This window comes from Canis lupus, chromosome 6, assembly GCF_011100685.1.
Source record: "Canis lupus familiaris isolate Mischka breed German Shepherd chromosome 6, alternate assembly UU_Cfam_GSD_1.0, whole genome shotgun sequence".
Lineage (NCBI taxonomy): Eukaryota > Metazoa > Chordata > Mammalia > Carnivora > Canidae > Canis > Canis lupus.
Window position 1 is genome coordinate 68,466,730 of NC_049227.1, and position 6,000 is coordinate 68,472,729.

A 6,000-nucleotide genomic window follows, 5' to 3' on the forward strand; every position below is an offset into this window, starting at 1 on the left:
CATCTGGAGCTAAAAGTGGGGGGTGGAGGGGATGGAATCTAAGGATGTTAAGTTCTAATAATTTTTTTAACTCAAAAAACATTGATTTTAACGCAAAAATTTTAAACAATGTATCCACTGTAAAGGATCTATTTGTGTTAATTTCTATATTCTAATAGAAACAAAATAGATGAATTGGTCAGTTGCAAATCCACATTCAAATTAATAACTTCTATATAGGTATTAATATATATGTATAAATTCCAGTGGAATATTTAATTATGTATAAGAATGAAGAGACAAAAATACTTACTGTTCAAACTTAGTTATTGATAGCCTTTAAAATGATGATAATTAAACTTCAGAAGAAGATTCCTGTCTTTGTTCTGAGTCTGTGGTGGTAACTGGGAAGAGTATTTATCAACTAGTATTTAGATTGACTTCTGAGAAAAATGAAAGGTTTTGGTAACACCCATCTCTCTAATTTAAAAATATATTTAGGAGCACCTGGGCTGCCAGCCAGTTAAGCAGCTGACCCTTGATCTCAGGATAGTGAGTTAAAGCCCCACATTGGGGTTACTAAAAATAACAATAAATAAATAAAAATTAAAAAATTATATTTAATTAGCCTTTCTTAAAATCTTTGACTCCCAAGTTCTAGCCAAGTACCCAACACAAAGGTCTAATGACACAATAAATGCCTGATTAATTACTGAGTGAATAAAAGAAAACAAACACCTTTAATTTTTAAAAAAGATTTATTTATTTTATTTCATTTTAGAGAGAAAGAGTTGGTGGAGGGGTGGAGGGCAAGAATCTCAAGCAGTGTCCCTGCTGAGCAGGGAGCTAGATGCGGGGCTCACCTCACCACTCTAAGATCAAGACCTGAGCCGAAATCAAGAGTCAGCCACTAACCAACTGAGCCATCCAGGCGCCCCAAACTTCTTTAATTTTTTATTCAGAAGTTCTTCATGCCTAAATTATTCTCTAAAATAATTTAAGCATCCTCAGTAGCCATATTAGCTTTCACAGAACATAGAGCATGAAATAAAAGAAACAAAAAAACCCTCCTACTTGCTTGAAAAAAGTCAGTGGAGCATGTTTCTATGTCAAAATCCAAGAATGTTAAATCAACCTGTTAATCAGAAGTTTCCTTTTGGTTCTTCCTGTGGGATGAACACAGTAATATTGACAACAAAAATCCGGCGAAGCAGTTATACTCTATATTTTGCCTACATTCGCAAATATCCAGATAATTTGAGTGCAAGTGGATGACTATTTTACTTTGCATTTGCAGTGATATGCCTTTTATAAATAGCCACTGGAAGAGATTTAATCTGGTGGGAGTTAGGAAAGGAGAGATTGTTAAATTTTCAATTTAAAAATTGCTAATCCCTTCTATGGTAGAATCAGCACATTTTTTATCAGAAGTTTTTAAAGAATTAAATCAAAAGGAGAAAAGTTTCCATTATCTCATTTTTGATATTCAAAATGAAGAAATGATTTATAAATTTTATTATAGAAACTTTGACCACATTTTTAAAAAGTTTCTGAAAGGTGAATCAGTGGACTGATAAGAACCTGAGCCTTTCCATAAGGAATATATTTTAAATTAGGGCTTAGGTTTATCTGCCATACAGCTTTTATACAAAAATGAAAAATTATACATTTCTTAAAACTTGTGGAATTAATACTGCTGTAAGAATATTTTTCTCCCTGGGTATATTTAAATATGTCAATTTCCATCTTGTTTTCATTGTCAGTGGTTGAATGGAGCAATATAACATTTTACAAAACAATAAGCCTTCAAAATAATCACTCCTGAGAAGAAATCTGGCATAATATTAATAAAATAAGATGTCTGCATACCAGGTAAAATGACATTGGCTATGGTTAACTGTCACCTTTATTTTTGTAGGCACAGAGTCTAAAATAGGGATCAGAGATGTTCATAAATTCACCCATTGAATATACAAATATCATTAAGAAAACCTTATCAGGCACATTCCATGAAAACCTTCTAAACTTTAATCATACATGGATAATGGAAAATTTGTCACAGAGTTCATAAAGTGAGATTGTGATTTAATTTGAAAACTTGTAATGAGACAGAAGCTTGCACAAGATAGTCATTAATTCAGGTCCTGAAGAGGCATAACCAAAGACCCCCCTCTGCCAATTTTCCCAGGTGTATACTGCATACTTATTCGTTCTGTCTTTGGATGTCTTGCCTAAAGACATGGATGGTTTTTCAGTTCTTCCTTCAACTCTGTGAGCTGTGCAATTTTTTTTCCTCATAAATTACTCTTTTCGCTTAAGTTATCTTAAACTTTGTTTAAGCTAGCTAGAGCTTATTTCCAATCATTATCAGATAACCATAATGAATATTAAAATCAGTAGCAAGAGTAGGTTATGGGCAACATCACCTTTAGAATTGGTTATTAGGTTGAAATGAACCAAAACACTCAAATGACACTTCTTTGTTGACCTGAAGCCACGTGCCTAGTAAATATTTAGCTCCCAGTGTCAATTTTTGTATTAGAATCCTTCATTTGCTATTAATAGAGATCAAATACCTTATATTAAATTGCAAATAATTGGAAGGAAAAGCATAATTTATAAGATTGGCAGGTGGGGGGAGAGTTGACCAACTAGATTTATGCACCTTCTGGCTTGGTATTGGGAATTTTTGGAGACTGTTTGATAATAAGATGTAGGAAGAAAATTTTTCCTTTACCCTCCGAGGGTCACTGGCTGGGTCTGAAAATTAAACTGAAAAGACAGATTAACAGAGAAAAAGCATACACCTTTGATTAAATTTTTACATGTACATGGGAGCCTTCACAAGACAATAAAGACCTGAAGAAGTGACCAGAGCATGAACCTTTATAACTTTAAGACCAAGAAAAGATTTGTGAAGAATGGTCAAGACAAGTGAATTTGGGCTAGAGGAATAAATGGTGAAGAAGTAACTAAAAAAAATAAGGGTTAGTTTAACAAGGTTTGTTTGTAGAGATGTCATGGCTTCAAATTCCCTGTCTCTGATGATAAGAATGTCTTCTGTCTTCCCTGGTATAGAGAGAGCATCTTTCACAGGGGAGTTTTATGACTTGTTTCAGGGAAGAAGGGTGGGTTTTGGAGGGTGGTATCAGAGTGACCCTTCTGCTTCTGCTGTTTTGTTTTAAATTCCTTCAGCTTACGTTATATAGTACGCCATATTTTGAGATAGCGTATCCTGAGCCCCATCAAGGACACCAGCAAGTGACCATCATAAACTAGCCCTATTGGATCAGCTCCCAAAAGTATATTTTAGCCCTAGAGGCAGAAATGTGAATGAGGAAATTGCTCAATCTACAAATGTGCTACTATTTTCATATTGTCACCTGTCACACAGTCCACAACTATGGTCCCATGAAGAGTTTCCTATTACGACATGATTGACAGTGAAAAACCTCTAGGTTTACAAAAGGCCCAATGAACTGCACCAACCAGTTGAAAGTACACTGCTTAGGTCTTGCAACTTCACCAAGGAATGTCTTCTAAGGACTATGAAAGGTGAGAGTCTTGGAGTAGACATAAATAGGTGGATTCATTTCTTTTCTGCGTTACTGAAAAGTAAGATGACCATGCTCAATTCCAAGGTGACAATCTTGGAATAAGCCAGATTGGAGGATTAGTGCTAAGACTTGGGAATGGGAAACTGAACCCGATAGAGTAAATCTGGAACTTGAACATGTCTGTGTTTGATGTTATCATTCATCAAATCCTTTCCACCCACATCCCCGATTCTCACTAAAGAGGCTCCTAGTGATCAGGTGACAAGGCACACACTCTCGGAATGTTGTCATCCTCTTCACTCAAGCAATAGACTAACAGATAAATGGGCACAGCGCTGAGCAACCAGGCAAAAAATGTGATGCACAGATTATACAACTTATATTGCCCTTCAACACTGACCTGGTTACTTTAACTGCCAAGCTTTTTTTTTTTTTTTTTTTACTTTCTTGGAATAGAAACCAATCTTAAGTTCCTTATATGTCAAAAACTTGCAGAACATCTGGGTCGGTCTGATTAATTGAAGGAGGCAGAAATAGATCCTCATTGGAACAATGCCTTAGAGTCACTTAGATTATTCCGAATTTGGATTTGTGTACCGAGCTGAATATTGTGCTCTCAATTATGAGGTTACATTAATTAGTAATTAGTTAAGAGGAGATCATACTGGATTAGGGTAAGCCATAAATCCAATATGACTGGTATCTTAATAAGAAAATGTGGACACAGAAACTAATATTTTTACCTATAATAAGAAATTGTGAAACTGAATAAAGGAAACCTCATCTAAAAATTGCTATTTAGGGCAGCCCAGGTGGCTCAGTGGTTAAGCATCTGCCTTGGGTCCAGGGCCTGATCCTGGAGACCCAGGATCGAGTCCCATGTCTGGCTCCCTGCATGGAGCCTGCTTCTCCCTCTGCCTGTGTCTCTGCCTCTCTCTCTCTCTCTCTCTCTCTCTCTCTCTCAGGAATAAATAAATAAAATCTTAAAAGATAAAATAATAATAATAATAAAATAATTATTTAGGAGGCTGACAGGAGGAGCTCTCTTACCCTACAATTCATCAAGACAAGAAGAAGACTAGGAGGAAGGAAGATTCTGTCGATGACTGCAGACCAGCCAATGAGAAACTGCCACAACTCAGCCAATGAGAAAAGTTACCACCTGAACTCTTGCTTTCTTCCAGTAGATTTTTTGTTTTTTTAGATTTTCATTCAGAGCAGCCTTTCCCAAATTTCTCCTTTTTCTCTATAAAGTAATCTTCCTTTCCTGTGTTCTCCAGATTTGCCTAGACTTTGCCATAGCTTGCATGTCCCAAATTGCAATCCCTAGCCACTTCTCAATAACCCAATTTGCTGGTAAAATAAATGGTTGTTTTATTTTCAAGGTCAACAAAATATGTATTTGGTCATCCTCTACTGTTCCTGACATGTAGCTCCTAAAACATTTTAATTCTCTATATAAGAACCATAGAAACATCTTTTGTTTTAATACTTAGCTTGACTTACAGTTCCTAAAATAGCTCCAGAGCATTAAGGTTAAATAGATGTCTTGTTTGTCATGTAACAAGCCCCTTTCAACTTCACCGGACTTTAAGTTACTGAGGGACTTTTATAAAGCCACCCAAAGCTGGGACTGGTTGCCAGGGGAACCAACTGGGTATTTGGAGAGTTGGAACTTTTATCTCCACCCTAGAGCTGAGGAGAGGGCCTGGAGGTTGCCTTAATCATCAACGACCAATGATTTGATCAATCATGCCTAAGTAATGAAGCTGCCATAAAAATTCCCAAAAGGACAGGGTTTAGAGAGCTTCTGGGTTGGTGGAGGTGCTGGGAGAGTGGGGAGCCCAGCCAGAGAGGACATGGAAGCTCTAAGCCCTTTCCACGGTACCTTGTTATGTGCATCTCTTCCATCTAGTTATTCCTGAGTTACTTCCTTTGAGAATAAAATAGTAATTGAGTAAGTTAACTGTTTTCCTCAATTCTGTGAGCTGGTCTAGCATATTAATTGAAACTGAGAAGGGAGTCATAGAAACCTATGATTTATAGCTAGGCAGTCAGAAGTACAGGTAACAACCTAGATTTATAATTGGCACCTAAAAGTGAGGAAGGGGAAAAGGGAGTCTGTGGGACTGAGCCCTTGACCTGTGAGATCTGATGCTATCTCCAAGTAGATAGTGTACAATTTGGTCAAATTGTAGGACACCCAACTGGTGTCCAAAGAATCTGAGAATTGCTTGGCTTGGGACTCTTCTCCAACACACACACACACACACACACACACACACACTGGGTGGCTCAGGAGTGCTGTGAGTGTAATGTTAACAGTATAGAAGACAGACAGAGGAGGAGTATTTTTTCCTTTGTGGGAACACAGACCCAAAGAGAGAACACCATAGGAGGATGGAGACAGAGACTGCGTGATGTGTCAACAGGGAATGAGCACCAGGGATTGCTGGCAACCACC